This window comes from Triturus cristatus, chromosome 12 (genome assembly GCF_964204655.1).
Source record: "Triturus cristatus chromosome 12, aTriCri1.1, whole genome shotgun sequence".
Lineage (NCBI taxonomy): Eukaryota > Metazoa > Chordata > Amphibia > Caudata > Salamandridae > Triturus > Triturus cristatus.
In genome coordinates, this window is record NC_140595.1 from 218267952 (window position 1) to 218284133 (window position 16182).

The window sequence follows — 16182 nt, forward strand, 5'->3', positions numbered from 1 at the left end:
TCAAAGTCTCTGCTCAAGGTACAAAAAGGTGGACTGTTCACATGTGTATGTCTGGGAATATGCAAATTTCTTTTGTACTCACCTCAGCTCATTAGGAGTTGTCGGGGCTGCTGGGGAAGGGGAACAGGAAATGTGAATCAGGCTTTTAGTTAAGTGGCACTGTAGGCCTTTTGTCCCCTAGCCATTTTACGCTTTCAACACGCTCTACACATAGCCATGCACCGTATGTGCCTTTTTCACACGTACTTTCATTAAACCTGAATATAGAAGGATATATCTGTCTAGGCTGGAGACACGTGAAACAAGTCTGACGTGCCCCTTCAAGTCTACCTGAGAGGAAGCTGACTCAGGATTGGCGACCTCTCAGGGCACCTCTAACGGGCACAAATAACGGGCAAGCCCTATGAAAAGCACAGCATGAGTCTTGGTCCCACCTTTAAAAAGGAGGGTGACCTCTGGGATCTGGCAGCAGGATCTTTGGGAGATAAGAAAATATACTGCCTGCGATCGTGTAGTTTCAAGTCAGTCAAGAAAAGCAATCTCATGCACTGCACAAGCTCTTTCCCATGAGGCACCTCTCCTGCACTCTGTTTATGCAAATGAGCAAGCAGAGAGCTCAGGAATAAAACACCAAACTCATGTCCCCCAAAAAAGCAGCAGACAATTGCTGGATATTCCCCAACTTCTAATGCTTTTCTTTTAAACAAATGATAAACAGCCTCATCTGTGGCAAGGCTTAAAAAAATTGAATAAACTCTTAAATGTTCCTCTCCACGGAAATCTTTAGTAAAAGGCGAAAGATTTTTTCGTTTTGAAGAGAAACCAGAGTAAGTGACAATATAGCTCTCTAGGGTAAGTGGCGGCACATCAAAGACCCTGTCATTGCGAGGGTGAGGACCTGAAAGGTATTTTCAGGCTCTAAGAAAGAGGGCGAGAACCAGGCCGGTGGGCAAAACAGGCCAACATTTCAAAGTCTCTGCTCAAGGTACAAAAAGGTGGACTGTTCACATGTGTATGTCTGGGAATATGCAAATTTCTTTTGTACTCACCTCAGCTCATTAGGAGTTGTCGGGGCTGCTGGGGAAGGGGAACAGGAAATGTGAATCAGGCTTTTAGTTAAGTGGCACTGTAGGCCTTTTGTCCCCTAGCCATTTTACGCTTTCAACACGCTCTACACATAGCCATGCACCGTATGTGCCTTTTTCACACGTACTTTCATTAAACCTGAATATAGAAGGATATATCTGTCTAGGCTGGAGACACGTGAAACAAGTCTGACGTGCCCCTTCAAGTCTACCTGAGAGGAAGCTGACTCAGGATTGGCGACCTCTCAGGGCACCTCGAACGGGCACAAATAACGGGCAAGCCCTATGAAAAGCACAGCATGAGTCTTGGTCCCACCTTTAAAAAGGAGGGTGACCTCTGGGATCTGGCAGCAGGATCTTTGGGAGATAAGAAAATATACTGCCTGCGATCGTGAAGTTTCAAGTCAGTCAAGAAAAGCAATCTCATGCACTGCACAAGCTCTTTCCCATGAGGCACCTCTCCTGCACTCTGTTTATGCAAATGAGCAAGCAGAGAGCTCAGGAATAAAACACCAAACTCATGTCCCCCAAAAAAGCAGCAGACAATTGCTGGATATTCCCCAACTTCTAATGCTTTTCTTTTAAACAAATGATAAACAGCCTCACCTGTGGCAAGGCTTAAAAAAATTGAATAAACTCTTAAATGTTCCTCTCCACGGAAATCTTTAGTAAAAGGCGAAAGATTTTTTCGTTTTGAAGAGAAACCAGAGTAAGTGACAATATAGCTCTCTAGGGTAAGTGGCGGCACATCAAAGACCCTGTCATTGCGAGGGTGAGGACCTGAAAGGTATTTTCAGGCTCTAAGAAAGAGGGCGAGAACCAGGCCGGTGGGCAAAACAGGCCAACATTTCAAAGTCTCTGCTCAAGGTACAAAAAGGTGGACTGTTCACATGTGTATGTCTGGGAATATGCAAATTTCTTTTGTACTCACCTCAGCTCATTAGGAGTTGTCGGGGCTGCTGGGGAAGGGGAACAGGAAATGTGAATCAGGCTTTTAGTTAAGTGGCACTGTAGGCCTTTTGTCCCCTAGCCATTTTACGCTTTCAACACCATCCCTCCAATCGATATGCTCAGAGCCACCACTGTGCTCTACACATAGCCATGCACCGTATGTGCCTTTTTCACACGTACTTTCATTAAACCTGAATATAGAAGGATATATCTGTCTAGGCTGGAGACACGTGAAACAAGTCTGACGTGCCCCTTCAAGTCTACCTGAGAGGAAGCGGACTCAGGATTGGCGACCTCTCAGGGCACCTCCAACGGGCACAAATAACGGGCAAGCCCTATGAAAAGCACAGCATGAGTCTTGGTCCCACCTTTAAAAAGGAGGGTGACCTCTGGGATCTGGCAGCAGGATCTTTGGGAGATAAGAAAATATACTGCCTGCGATCGTGAAGTTTCATGTCAGTCAAGAAAAGCAATCTCATGCACTGCACAAGCTCTTTCCCATGAGGCACCTCTCCTGCACTCTGTTTATGCAAATGAGCAAGCAGAGAGCTCAGGAATAAAACACCAAACTCATGTCCCCCAAAAAAGCAGCAGACAATTGCTGGATATTCCCCAACTTCTAATGCTTTTCTTTTAAACAAATGATAAACAGCCTCACCTGTGGCAAGGCTTAAAAAAATTGAATAAACTCTTAAATGTTCCTCTCCACGGAAATCTTTAGTAAAAGACGAAAGATTTTTTCGTTTTGAAGAGAAACCAGAGTAAGTGACAATATAGCTCTCTAGGGTAAGTGGCGGCACATCAAAGACCCTGTCATTGCGAGGGTGAGGACCTGAAAGGTATTTTCAGGCTCTAAGAAAGAGGGCGAGAACCAGGCCGGTGGGCAAAACAGGCCAACATTTCAAAGTCTCTGCTCAAGGTACAAAAAGGTGGACTGTTCACATGTGTATGTCTGGGAATATGCAAATTTCTTTTGTACTCACCTCAGCTCATTAGGAGTTGTCGGGGCTGCTGGGGAAGGGGAACAGCAAATGTGAATCAGGCTTTTAGTTAAGTGGCACTGTAGGCCTTTTGTCCCCTAGCCATTTTACGCTTTCAACACGCTCTACACATAGCCATGCACCGTATGTGCCTTTTTCACACGTACTTTCATTAAACCTGAATATAGAAGGATATATCTGTCTAGGCTGGAGACACGTGAAACAAGTCTGACGTGCCCCTTCAAGTCTACCTGAGAGGAAGCTGACTCAGGATTGGCGACCTCTCAGGGCACCTCTAACGGGCACAAATAACGGGCAAGCCCTATGAAAAGCACAACATGAGTCTTGGTCCCACCTTTAAAAAGGAGGGTGACCTCTGGGATCTGGCAGCAGGATCTTTGGGAGATAAGAAAATATACTGCCTGCGATCGTGAAGTTTCAAGTCAGTCAAGAAAAGCAATCTCATGCACTGCACAAGCTCTTTCCCATGAGGCACCTCTCCTGCACTCTGTTTATGCAAATGAGCAAGCAGAGCGCTCAGGAATAAAACACCAAACTCATGTCCCCCAAAAAAGCAGCAGACAATTGCTGGATATTCCCCAACTTCTAATGCTTTTCTTTTAAACAAATGATAAACAGCCTCACCTGTGGCAAGGCTTAAAAAAATTGAATAAACTCTTAAATGTTCCTCTCCACGGAAATCTTTAGTAAAAGGCAAAAGATTTTTTCGTTTTGAAGAGAAACCAGAGTAAGTGACAATATAGCTCTCTAGGGTAAGTGGCGGCACATCAAAGACCCTGTCATTGCGAGGGTGAGGACCTGAAAGGTATTTTCAGGCTCTAAGAAAGAGGGCGAGAACCAGGCCGGTGGGCAAAACAGGCCAACATTTCAAAGTCTCTGCTCAAGGTACAAAAAGGTGGACTGTTCACATGTGTATGTCTGGGAATATGCAAATTTCTTTTGTACTCACCTCAGCTCATTAGGAGTTGTCGGGGCTGCTGGGGAAGGGGAACAGGAAATGTGAATCAGGCTTTTAGTTAAGTGGCACTGTAGGCCTTTTGTCCCCTAGCCATTTTACGCTTTCAACACGCTCTACACATAGCCATGCACCGTATGTGCCTTTTTCACACGTACTTTCATTAAACCTGAATATAGAAGGATATATCTGTCTAGGCTGGAGACACGTGAAACAAGTCTGACGTGCCCCTTCAAGTCTACCTGAGAGGAAGCTGACTCAGGATTGGCGACCTCTCAGGGCACCTCGAACGGGCACAAATAACGGGCAAGCCCTATGAAAAGCACAGCATGAGTCTTGGTCCCACCTTTAAAAAGGAGGGTGACCTCTGGGATCTGGCAGCAGGATCTTTGGGAGATAAGAAAATATACTGCCTGCGATCGTGAAGTTTCAAGTCAGTCAAGAAAAGCAATCTCATGCACTGCACAAGCTCTTTCCCATGAGGCACCTCTCCTGCACTCTGTTTATGCAAATGAGCAAGCAGAGAGCTCAGAGATAAAACACCAAACTTATGTCCCCCAAAACAGCAGCAGACAATTGCTGGATATTCCCCAACTTCTAATGCTTTTCTTTTAAACAAATGATAAACAGCCTCACCTGTGGCAAGGCTTAAAAAAATTGAATAAACTCTTAAATGTTCCTCTCCACGGAAATCTTTAGTAAAAGGCGAAAGATTTTTTCGTTTTGAAGAGAAACCAGAGTAAGTGACAATATAGCTCTCTAGGGTAAGTGGCGGCACATCAAAGACCCTGTCATTGCGAGGGTGAGGACCTGAAAGGTATTTTCAGGCTCTAAGAAAGAGGGCGAGAACCAGGCCGGTGGGCAAAACAGGCCAACATTTCAAAGTCTCTGCTCAAGGTACAAAAAGGTGGACTGTTCACATGTGTATGTCTGGGAATATGCAAATTTCTTTTGTACTCACCTCAGCTCATTAGGAGTTGTCGGGGCTGCTGGGGAAGGGGAACAGGAAATGTGAATCAGGCTTTTAGTTAAGTGGCACTGTAGGCCTTTTGTCCCCTAGCCATTTTACGCTTTCAACACCATCCCTCCAATCGATATGCTCAGAGCCACCACTGTGCTCTACACATAGCCATGCACCGTATGTGCCTTTTTCACACGTACTTTCATTAAACCTGAATATAGAAGGATATATCTGTCTAGGCTGGAGACACGTGAAACAAGTCTGACGTGCCCCTTCAAGTCTACCTGAGAGGAAGCGGACTCAGGATTGGCGACCTCTCAGAGCACCTCCAACGGGCACAAATAACGGGCAAGCCCTATGAAAAGCACAGCATGAGTCTTGGTCCCACCTTTAAAAAGGAGGGTGACCTCTGGGATCTGGCAGCAGGATCTTTGGGAGATAAGAAAATATACTGCCTGCGATCGTGTAGTTTCAAGTCAGTCAAGAAAAGCAATCTCATGCACTGCACAAGCTCTTTCCCATGAGGCACCTCTCCTGCACTCTGTTTATGCAAATGAGCAAGCAGAGAGCTCAGGAATAAAACACCAAACTCATGTCCCCCAAAAAAGCAGCAGACAATTGCTGGATATTCCCCAACTTCTAATGCTTTTCTTTTAAACAAATGATAAACAGCCTCACCTGTGGCAAGGCTTAAAAAAATTGAATAAACTCTTAAATGTTCCTCTCCACGGAAATCTTTAGTAAAAGGCAAAAGATTTTTTCGTTTTGAAGAGAAACCAGAGTAAGTGACAATATAGCTCTCTAGGGTAAGTGGCGGCACATCAAAGACCCTGTCATTGCGAGGGAGAGGACCTGAAAGGTATTTTCAGGCTCTAAGAAAGAGGGCGAGAACCAGGCCGGTGGGCAAAACAGGCCAACATTTCAAAGTCTCTGCTCAAGGTACAAAAAGGTGGACTGTTCACATGTGTATGTCTGGGAATATGCAAATTTCTTTTGTACTCACCTCAGCTCATTAGGAGTTGTCGGGGCTGCTGGGGAAGGGGAACAGGAAATGTGAATCAGGCTTTTAGTTAAGTGGCACTGTAGGCCTTTTGTCCCCTAGCCATTTTACGCTTTCAACACGCTCTACACATAGCCATGCACCGTATGTGCCTTTTTCACACGTACTTTCATTAAACCTGAATATAGAAGGATATATCTGTCTAGGCTGGAGACACGTGAAACAAGTCTGACGTGCCCCTTCAAGTCTACCTGAGAGGAAACTGACTCAGGATTGGCGACCTCTCAGGGCACCTCGAACGGGCACAAATAACGGGCAAGCCCTATGAAAAGCACAGCATGAGTCTTGGTCCCACCTTTAAAAAGGAGGGTGACCTCTGGGATCTGGCAGCAGGATCTTTGGGAGATAAGAAAATATACTGCCTGCGATCGTGAAGTTTCAAGTCAGTCAAGAAAAGCAATCTCATGCACTGCACAAGCTCTTTCCCATGAGGCACCTCTCCTGCACTCTGTTTATGCAAAAGAGCAAGCAGAGAGCTCAGGAATAAAACACCAAACTTATGTCCCCCAAAAAAGCAGCAGACAATTGCTGGATATTCCCCAACTTCTAATGCTTTTCTTTTAAACAAATGATAAACAGCCTCACCTGTGGCAAGGCTTAAAAAAATTGAATAAACTCTTAAATGTTCCTCTCCACGGAAAACTTTAGTAAAAAGCAAAAGATTTTTTCGTTTTGAAGAGAAACCAGAGTAAGTGACAATATAGCTCTCTAGGGTAAGTGGCGGCACATCAAAGACCCTGTCATTGCGAGGGTGAGGACCTGAAAGGTATTTTCAGGCTCTAAGAAAGAGGGCGAGAACCAGGCCGGTGGGCAAAACAGGCCAACATTTCAAAGTCTCTGCTCAAGGTACAAAAAGGTGGACTGTTCACATGTGTATGTCTGGGAATATGCAAATTTCTTTTGTACTCACCTCAGCTCATTAGGAGTTGTCGGGGCTGCTGGGGAAGGGGAACAGGAAATGTGAATCAGGCTTTTAGTTAAGTGGCACTGTAGGCCTTTTGTCCCCTAGCCATTTTACGCTTTCAACACCATCCCTCCAATCGATATGCTCAGAGCCACCACTGTGCTCTACACATAGCCATGCACCGTATGTGCCTTTTTCACACGTACTTTCATTAAACCTGAATATAGAAGGATATATCTGTCTAGGCTGGAGACACGTGAAACAAGTCTGACGTGCCCCTTCAAGTCTACCTGAGAGGAAGCGGACTCAGGATTGGCGACCTCTCAGGGCACCTCCAACGGGCACAAATAACGGGCAAGCCCTATGAAAAGCACAGCATGAGTCTTGGTCCCACCTTTAAAAAGGAGGGTGACCTCTGGGATCTGGCAGCAGGATCTTTGGGAGATAAGAAAATATACTGCCTGCGATCGTGTAGTTTCAAGTCAGTCAAGAAAAGCAATCTCATGCACTGCACAAGCTCTTTCCCATGAGGCACCTCTCCTGCACTCTGTTTATGCAAATGAGCAAGCAGAGAGCTCAGGAATAAAACACCAAACTCATGTCCCCCAAAAAAGCAGCAGACAATTGCTGGATATTCCCCAACTTCTAATGCTTTTCTTTTAAACAAATGATAAACAGCCTCACCTGTGGCAAGGCTTAAAAAAATTGAATAAACTCTTAAATGTTCCTCTCCACGGAAATCTTTAGTAAAAGGCGAAAAATATTTTCGTTTTGAAGAGAAACCAGAGTAAGTGACAATATAGCTCTCTAGGGTAAGTGGCGCCACATCAAAGACCCTGTCATTGCGAGGGTGAGGACCTGAAAGGTATTTTCAGGCTCTAAGAAAGAGGGCGAGAACCAGGCCGGTGGGCAAAACAGGCCAACATTTCAAAGTCTCTGCTCAAGGTACAAAAAGGTGGACTGTTCACATGTGTATGTCTGGGAATATGCAAATTTCTTTTGTACTCACCTCAGCTCATTAGGAGTTGTCGGGGCTGCTGGGGAAGGGGAACAGGAAATGTGAATCAGGCTTTTAGTTAAGTGGCACTGTAGGCCTTTTGTCCCCTAGCCATTTTATGCTTTCAACACGCTCTACACATAGCCATGCACCGTATGTGCCTTTTTCACACGTACTTTCATTAAACCTGAATATAGAAGGATATATCTGTCTAGGCTGGAGACACGTGAAACAAGTCTGACGTGCCCCTTCAAGTCTACCTGAGAGGAAGCTGACTCAGGATTGGCGACCTCTCAGGGCACCTCGAACGGGCACAAATAACGGGCAAGCCCTATGAAAAGCACAGCATGAGTCTTGGTCCCACCTTTAAAAAGGAGGGTGACCTCTGGGATCTGGCAGCAGGATCTTTGGGAGATAAGAAAATATACTGCCTGCGATCGTGAAGTTTCAAGTCAGTCAAGAAAAGCAATCTCATGCACTGCACAAGCTCTTTCCCATGAGGCACCTCTCCTGCACTCTGTTTATGCAAATGAGCAAGCAGAGAGCTCAGGAATAAAACACCAAACTTATGTCCCCCAAAAAAGCAGCAGACAATTGCTGGATATTCCCCAACTTCTAATGCTTTTCTTTTAAACAAATGATAAACAGCCTCACCTGTGGCAAGGCTTAAAAAAATTGAATAAACTCTTAAATGTTCCTCTCCACGGAAATCTTTAGTAAAAGGCGAAAGATTTTTTCGTTTTGAAGAGAAACCAGAGTAAGTGACAATATAGCTCTCTAGGGTAAGTGGCGGCACATCAAAGACCCTGTCATTGCGAGGGTGAGGACCTGAAAGGTATTTTCAGGCTCTAAGAAAGAGGGCGAGAACCAGGCCGGTGGGCAAAACAGGCCAACATTTCAAAGTCTCTGCTCAAGGTACAAAAAGGTGGACTGTTCACATGTGTATATCTGGGAATATGCAAATTTCTTTTGTACTCACCTCAGCTCATTAGGAGTTGTCGGGGCTGCTGGGGAAGGGGAACAGGAAATGTGAATCAGGCTTTTAGTTAAGTGGCACTGTAGGCCTTTTGTCCCCTAGCCATTTTACGCTTTCAACACCATCCCTCCAATCGATATGCTCAGAGCCACCACTGTGCTCTACACATAGCCATGCACCGTATGTGCCTTTTTCACACGTACTTTCATTAAACCTGAATATAGAAGGATATATCTGTCTAGGCTGGAGACACGTGAAACAAGTCTGACGTGCCCCTTCAAGTCTACCTGAGAGGAAGCGGACTCAGGATTGGCGACCTCTCAGGGCACCTCCAACGGGCACAAATAACGGGCAAGCCCTATGAAAAGCACAGCATGAGTCTTGGTCCCACCTTTAAAAAGGAGGGTGACCTCTGGGATCTGGCAGCAGGATCTTTGGGAGATAAGAAAATATACTGCCTGCGATCGTGTAGTTTCAAGTCAGTCAAGAAAAGCAATCTCATGCACTGCACAAGCTCTTTCCCATGAGGCACCTCTCCTGCACTCTGTTTATGCAAATGAGCAAGCAGAGAGCTCAGGAATAAAACACCAAACTCATGTCCCCCAAAAAAGCAGCAGACAATTGCTGGATATTCCCCAACTTCTAATGCTTTTCTTTTAAACAAATGATAAACAGCCTCACCTGTGGCAAGGCTTAAAAAAATTAAATAAACTCTTAAATGTTCCTCTCCACGGAAATCTTTAGTAAAAGGCAAAAGATTTTTTCGTTTTGAAGAGAAACCAGAGTAAGTGACAATATAGCTCTCTAGGGTAAGTGGCGGCACATCAAAGACCCTGTCATTGCGAGGGTGAGGACCTGAAAGGTATTTTCAGGCTCTAAGAAAGAGGGCGAGAACCAGGCCGGTGGGCAAAACAGGCCAACATTTCAAAGTCTCTGCTCAAGGTACAAAAAGGTGGACTGTTCACATGTGTATGTCTGGGAATATGCAAATTTCTTTTGGACTCACCTCAGCTCATTAGGAGTTGTCGGGGCTGCTGGGGAAGGGGAACAGGAAATGTGAATCAGGCTTTTAGTTAAGTGGCACTGTAGGCCTTTTGTCCCCTAGCCATTTTACGCTTTCAACACGCTCTACACATAGCCATGCACCGTATGTGCCTTTTTCACACGTACTTTCATTAAACCTGAATATAGAAGGATATATCTGTCTAGGCTGGAGACACGTGAAACAAGTCTGACGTGCCCCTTCAAGTCTACCTGAGAGGAAGCTGACTCAGGATTGGCGACCTCTCAGGGCACCTCTAACGGGCACAAATAACGGGCAAGCCCTATGAAAAGCACAGCATGAGTCTTGGTCCCACCTTTAAAAAGGAGGGTGACCTCTGGGATCTGGCAGCAGGATCTTTGGGAGATAAGAAAATATACTGCCTGCGATCGTGAAGTTTCAAGTCAGTCAAGAAAAGCAATCTCATGCACTGCACAAGCTCTTTCCCATGAGGCACCTCTCCTGCACTCTGTTTATGCAAATGAGCAAGCAGAGAGCTCAGGGATAAAACACCAAACTCATGTCCCCCAAAAAAGCAGCAGACAATTGCTGGATATTCCCCAACTTGTAATGCTTTTCTTTTAAACATATGATAAACAGCCTCACCTGTGGCAAGGCTTAAAAAAATTGAATAAACTCTTAAATGTTCCTCTCCACGGAAATCTTTAGTAAAAGGCGAAAGATTTTTTCGTTTTGAAGAGAAACCAGAGTAAGTGACAATATAGCTCTCTAGGGTAAGTGGCGGCACATCAAAGACCCTGTCATTGCGAGGGTGAGGACCTGAAAGGTATTTTCAGGCTCTAAGAAAGAGGGCGAGAACCAGGCCGGTGGGCAAAACAGGCCAACATTTCAAAGTCTCTGCTCAAGGTACAAAAAGGTGGACTGTTCACATGTGTATGTCTGGGAATATGCAAATTTCTTTTGTACTCACCTCAGCTCATTAGGAGTTGTCGGGGCTGCTGGGGAAGGGGAACAGGAAATGTGAATCAGGCTTTTAGTTAAGTGGCACTGTAGGCCTTTTGTCCCCTAGCCATTTTACGCTTTCAACACCATCCCTCCAATCGATATGCTCAGAGCCACCACTGTGCTCTACACATAGCCATGCACCGTATGTGCCTTTTTCACACGTACTTTCATTAAACCTGAATATAGAAGGATATATCTGTCTAGGCTGGAGACACGTGAAACAAGTCTGACGTGCCCCTTCAAGTCTACCTGAGAGGAAGCGGACTCAGGATTGGCGACCTCTCAGGGCACCTCTAACGGGCACAAATAACGGGCAAGCCCTATGAAAAGCACAGCATGAGTCTTGGTCCCACCTTTAAAAAGGAGGGTGACCTCTGGGATCTGGCAGCAGGATCTTTGGGAGATAAGAAAATATACTGCCTGCGATCGTGAAGTTTCAAGTCAGTCAAGAAAAGCAATCTCATGCACTGCACAAGCTCTTTCCCATGAGGCACCTCTCCTGCACTCTGTTTATGCAAATGAGCAAGCAGAGAGCTCAGGAATAAAACACCAAACTTATGTCCCCCAAAAAAGCAGCAGACAATTGCTGGATATTCCCCAACTTCTAATGCTTTTCTTTTAAACAAATGATAAACAGCCTCACCTGTGGCAAGGCTTAAAAAAATTGAATAAACTCTTAAATGTTCCTCTCCACGGAAATCTTTAGTAAAAGGCGAAAGATTTTTTCGTTTTGAAGAGAAACCAGAGTAAGTGACAATATAGCTCTCTAGGGTAAGTGGCGGCACATCAAAGACCCTGTCATTGCGAGGGTGAGGACCTGAAAGGTATTTTCAGGCTCTAAGAAAGAGGGCAAGAACCAGGCCGGTGGGCAAAACAGGCCAACATTTCAAAGTCTCTGCTCAAGGTACAAAAAGGTGGACTGTTCACATGTGTATGTCTGGGAATATGCAAATTTCTTTTGTACTCACCTCAGCTCATTAGGAGTTGTCGGGGCTGCTGGGGAAGGGGAACAGGAAATGTGAATCAGGCTTTTAGTTAAGTGGCACTGTAGGCCTTTTGTCCCCTAGCCATTTTACGCTTTCAACACGCTCTACACATAGCCATGCACCGTATGTGCCTTTTTCACACGTACTTTCATTAAACCTGAATATAGAAGGATATATCTGTCTAGGCTGGAGACACGTGAAACAAGTCTGACGTGCCCCTTCAAGTCTACCTGAGAGGAAGCTGACTCAGGATTGGCGACCTCTCAGGGCACCTCGAACGGGCACAAATAACGGGCAAGCCCTATGAAAAGCACAGCATGAGTCTTGGTCCCACCTTTAAAAAGGAGGGTGACCTCTGGGATCTGGCAGCAGGATCTTTGGGAGATAAGAAAATATACTGCCTGCGATCGTGAAGTTTCAAGTCAGTCAAGAAAAGCAATCTCATGCACTGCACAAGCTCTTTCCCATGAGGCACCTCTCCTGCACTCTGTTTATGCAAAAGAGCAAGCAGAGAGCTCAGGAATAAAACACCAAACTTATGTCCCCCAAAAAAGCAGCAGACAATTGCTGGATATTCCCCAACTTCTAATGCTTTTCTTTTAAACAAATGATAAACAGCCTCACCTGTGGCAAGGCTTAAAAAAATTGAATAAACTCTTAAATGTTCCTCTCCACGGAAAACTTTAGTAAAAGGCAAAAGATTTTTTCGTTTTGAAGAGAAACCAGAGTAAGTGACAATATAGCTCTCTAGGGTAAGTGGCGGCACATCAAAGACCCTGTCATTGCGAGGGTGAGGACCTGAAAGGTATTTTCAGGCTCTAAGAAAGAGGGCGAGAACCAGGCCGGTGGGCAAAACAGGCCAACATTTCAAAGTCTCTGCTCAAGGTACAAAAAGGTGGACTGTTCACATGTGTATGTCTGGGAATATGCAAATTTCTTTTGTACTCACCTCAGCTCATTAGGAGTTGTCGGGGCTGCTGGGGAAGGGGAACAGGAAATGTGAATCAGGCTTTTAGTTAAGTGGCACTGTAGGCCTTTTGTCCCCTAGCCATTTTACGCTTTCAACACCATCCCTCCAATCGATATGCTCAGAGCCACCACTGTGCTCTACACATAGCCATGCACCGTATGTGCCTTTTTCACACGTACTTTCATTAAACCTGAATATAGAAGGATATATCTGTCTAGGCTGGAGACACGTGAAACAAGTCTGACGTGCCCCTTCAAGTCTACCTGAGAGGAAGCGGACTCAGGATTGGCGACCTCTCAGGGCACCTCCAACGGGCACAAATAACGGGCAAGCCCTATGAAAAGCACAGCATGAGTCTTGGTCCCACCTTTAAAAAGGAGGGTGACCTCTGGGATCTGGCAGCAGGATCTTTGGGAGATAAGAAAATATACTGCCTGCGATCGTGTAGTTTCAAGTCAGTCAAGAAAAGCAATCTCATGCACTGCACAAGCTCTTTCCCATGAGGCACCTCTCCTGCACTCTGTTTATGCAAATGAGCAAGCAGAGAGCTCAGGAATAAAACACCAAACTCATGTCCCCCAAAAAAGCAGCAGACAATTGCTGGATATTCCCCAACTTCTAATGCTTTTCTTTTAAACAAATGATAAACAGCCTCACCTGTGGCAAGGCTTAAAAAAATTGAATAAACTCTTAAATGTTCCTCTCCACGGAAATCTTTAGTAAAAGGCGAAAAATATTTTCGTTTTGAAGAGAAACCAGAGTAAGTGACAATATAGCTCTCTAGGGTAAGTGGCGCCACATCAAAGACCCTGTCATTGCGAGGGTGAGGACCTGAAAGGTATTTTCAGGCTCTAAGAAAGAGGGCGAGAACCAGGCCGGTGGGCAAAACAGGCCAACATTTCAAAGTCTCTGCTCAAGGTACAAAAAGGTGGACTGTTCACATGTGTATGTCTGGGAATATGCAAATTTCTTTTGTACTCACCTCAGCTCATTAGGAGTTGTCGGGGCTGCTGGGGAAGGGGAACAGGAAATGTGAATCAGGCTTTTAGTTAAGTGGCACTGTAGGCCTTTTGTCCCCTAGCCATTTTATGCTTTCAACACGCTCTACACATAGCCATGCACCGTATGTGCCTTTTTCACACGTACTTTCATTAAACCTGAATATAGAAGGATATATCTGTCTAGGCTGGAGACACGTGAAACAAGTCTGACGTGCCCCTTCAAGTCTACCTGAGAGGAAGCTGACTCAGGATTGGCGACCTCTCAGGGCACCTCCAACGGGCACAAATAACGGGCAAGCCCTATGAAAAGCACAGCATGAGTCTTGGTCCCACCTTTAAAAAGGAGGGTGACCTCTGGGATCTGGCAGCAGGATCTTTGGGAGATAAGAAAATATACTGCCTGCGATCGTGAAGTTTCAAGTCAGTCAAGAAAAGCAATCTCATGCACTGCACAAGCTCTTTCCCATGAGGCACCTCTCCTGCACTCTGTTTATGCAAATGAGCAAGCAGAGAGCTCAGGAATAAAACACCAAACTTATGTCCCCCAAAAAAGCAGCAGACAATTGCTGGATATTCCCCAACTTCTAATGCTTTTCTTTTAAACAAATGATAAACAGCCTCACCTGTGGCAAGGCTTAAAAAAATTGAATAAACTCTTAAATGTTCCTCTCCACGGAAATCTTTAGTAAAAGGCGAAAGATTTTTTCGTTTTGAAGAGAAACCAGAGTAAGTGACAATATAGCTCTCTAGGGTAAGTGGCGGCACATCAAAGACCCTGTCATTGCGAGGGTGAGGACCTGAAAGGTATTTTCAGGCTCTAAGAAAGAGGGCGAGAACCAGGCCGGTGGGCAAAACAGGCCAACATTTCAAAGTCTCTGCTCAAGGTACAAAAAGGTGGACTGTTCACATGTGTATATCTGGGAATATGCAAATTTCTTTTGTACTCACCTCAGCTCATTAGGAGTTGTCGGGGCTGCTGGGGAAGGGGAACAGGAAATGTGAATCAGGCTTTTAGTTAAGTGGCACTGTAGGCCTTTTGTCCCCTAGCCATTTTACGCTTTCAACACCATCCCTCCAATCGATATGCTCAGAGCCACCACTGTGCTCTACACATAGCCATGCACCGTATGTGCCTTTTTCACACGTACTTTCATTAAACCTGAATATAGAAGGATATATCTGTCTAGGCTGGAGACACGTGAAACAAGTCTGACGTGCCCCTTCAAGTCTACCTGAGAGGAAGCGGACTCAGGATTGGCGACCTCTCAGGGCACCTCCAACGGGCACAAATAACGGGCAAGCCCTATGAAAAGCACAGCATGAGTCTTGGTCCCACCTTTAAAAAGGAGGGTGACCTCTGGGATCTGGCAGCAGGATCTTTGGGAGATAAGAAAATATACTGCCTGCGATCGTGTAGTTTCAAGTCAGTCAAGAAAAGCAATCTCATGCACTGCACAAGCTCTTTCCCATGAGGCACCTCTCCTGCACTCTGTTTATGCAAATGAGCAAGCAGAGAGCTCAGGAATAAAACACCAAACTCATGTCCCCCAAAAAAGCAGCAGACAATTGCTGGATATTCCCCAACTTCTAATGCTTTTCTTTTAAACAAATGATAAACAGCCTCACCTGTGGCAAGGCTTAAAAAAATTAAATAAACTCTTAAATGTTCCTCTCCACGGAAATCTTTAGTAAAAGGCAAAAGATTTTTTCGTTTTGAAGAGAAACCAGAGTAAGTGACAATATAGCTCTCTAGGGTAAGTGGCGGCACATCAAAGACCCTGTCATTGCGAGGGTGAGGACCTGAAAGGTATTTTCAGGCTCTAAGAAAGAGGGCGAGAACCAGGCCGGTGGGCAAAACAGGCCAACATTTCAAAGTCTCTGCTCAAGGTACAAAAAGGTGGACTGTTCACATGTGTATGTCTGGGAATATGCAAATTTCTTTTGGACTCACCTCAGCTCATTAGGAGTTGTCGGGGCTGCTGGGGAAGGGGAACAGGAAATGTGAATCAGGCTTTTAGTTAAGTGGCACTGTAGGCCTTTTGTCCCCTAGCCATTTTACGCTTTCAACACGCTCTACACATAGCCATGCACCGTATGTGCCTTTTTCACACGTACTTTCATGAAACCTGAATATAGAAGGATATATCTGTCTAGGCTGGAGACACGTGAAACAAGTCTGACGTGCCCCTTCAAGTCTACCTGAGAGGAAGCTGACTCAGGATTGGCGACCTCTCAGGGCACCTCTAACGGGCACAAATAACGGGCAAGCCCTATGAAAAGCACAGCATGAGTCTTGGTCCCACCTTTAAAAAGGAGGGTGACCTCTG

At 45.4% G+C, this 16182-nt stretch overlaps 16 non-coding genes across 16 annotated transcripts; all 16 read right to left on the reverse strand.

Annotated features, from left to right (window-relative positions):
- Positions 1 to 716: 716 nt before the first annotated feature.
- On the reverse strand, positions 717 to 831 carry LOC146774798 (U5 spliceosomal RNA). Its single transcript, XR_014973607.1, has one exon. It is a non-coding gene; the product is annotated as a U5 spliceosomal RNA (small nuclear RNA).
- Positions 832 to 1683: 852 nt separating this feature from the next.
- LOC146774799 (U5 spliceosomal RNA) lies at positions 1684 to 1798 on the reverse strand. Its single transcript, XR_014972874.1, has one exon. It is a non-coding gene; the product is annotated as a U5 spliceosomal RNA (small nuclear RNA).
- Positions 1799 to 2686: 888 nt separating this feature from the next.
- On the reverse strand, positions 2687 to 2801 carry LOC146774800 (U5 spliceosomal RNA). The gene has a single exon (XR_014974153.1). It is a non-coding gene; the product is annotated as a U5 spliceosomal RNA (small nuclear RNA).
- An 852-nt stretch (positions 2802 to 3653) lies between these two features.
- LOC146774801 (U5 spliceosomal RNA) lies at positions 3654 to 3768 on the reverse strand. Its single transcript, XR_014973655.1, has one exon. It is a non-coding gene; the product is annotated as a U5 spliceosomal RNA (small nuclear RNA).
- An 852-nt stretch (positions 3769 to 4620) lies between these two features.
- On the reverse strand, positions 4621 to 4735 carry LOC146774802 (U5 spliceosomal RNA). Its single transcript, XR_014972875.1, has one exon. It is a non-coding gene; the product is annotated as a U5 spliceosomal RNA (small nuclear RNA).
- Positions 4736 to 5623: 888 nt separating this feature from the next.
- LOC146774803 (U5 spliceosomal RNA) lies at positions 5624 to 5738 on the reverse strand. The gene has a single exon (XR_014973656.1). It is a non-coding gene; the product is annotated as a U5 spliceosomal RNA (small nuclear RNA).
- Positions 5739 to 6590: 852 nt separating this feature from the next.
- LOC146774804 (U5 spliceosomal RNA) lies at positions 6591 to 6705 on the reverse strand. The gene has a single exon (XR_014974781.1). It is a non-coding gene; the product is annotated as a U5 spliceosomal RNA (small nuclear RNA).
- Positions 6706 to 7593: 888 nt separating this feature from the next.
- LOC146774805 (U5 spliceosomal RNA) lies at positions 7594 to 7708 on the reverse strand. Its single transcript, XR_014974507.1, has one exon. It is a non-coding gene; the product is annotated as a U5 spliceosomal RNA (small nuclear RNA).
- Positions 7709 to 8560: 852 nt separating this feature from the next.
- On the reverse strand, positions 8561 to 8675 carry LOC146774806 (U5 spliceosomal RNA). The gene has a single exon (XR_014972876.1). It is a non-coding gene; the product is annotated as a U5 spliceosomal RNA (small nuclear RNA).
- Positions 8676 to 9563: 888 nt separating this feature from the next.
- LOC146774807 (U5 spliceosomal RNA) lies at positions 9564 to 9678 on the reverse strand. The gene has a single exon (XR_014973712.1). It is a non-coding gene; the product is annotated as a U5 spliceosomal RNA (small nuclear RNA).
- An 852-nt stretch (positions 9679 to 10530) lies between these two features.
- On the reverse strand, positions 10531 to 10645 carry LOC146774808 (U5 spliceosomal RNA). The gene has a single exon (XR_014972877.1). It is a non-coding gene; the product is annotated as a U5 spliceosomal RNA (small nuclear RNA).
- Positions 10646 to 11533: 888 nt separating this feature from the next.
- On the reverse strand, positions 11534 to 11648 carry LOC146774809 (U5 spliceosomal RNA). Its single transcript, XR_014972878.1, has one exon. It is a non-coding gene; the product is annotated as a U5 spliceosomal RNA (small nuclear RNA).
- An 852-nt stretch (positions 11649 to 12500) lies between these two features.
- LOC146774810 (U5 spliceosomal RNA) lies at positions 12501 to 12615 on the reverse strand. The gene has a single exon (XR_014974487.1). It is a non-coding gene; the product is annotated as a U5 spliceosomal RNA (small nuclear RNA).
- Positions 12616 to 13503: 888 nt separating this feature from the next.
- Positions 13504 to 13618, reverse strand: LOC146774811 (U5 spliceosomal RNA). The gene has a single exon (XR_014974508.1). It is a non-coding gene; the product is annotated as a U5 spliceosomal RNA (small nuclear RNA).
- Positions 13619 to 14470: 852 nt separating this feature from the next.
- LOC146774812 (U5 spliceosomal RNA) lies at positions 14471 to 14585 on the reverse strand. Its single transcript, XR_014972879.1, has one exon. It is a non-coding gene; the product is annotated as a U5 spliceosomal RNA (small nuclear RNA).
- An 888-nt stretch (positions 14586 to 15473) lies between these two features.
- Positions 15474 to 15588, reverse strand: LOC146774813 (U5 spliceosomal RNA). Its single transcript, XR_014973713.1, has one exon. It is a non-coding gene; the product is annotated as a U5 spliceosomal RNA (small nuclear RNA).
- Positions 15589 to 16182: the final 594 nt, after the last annotated feature.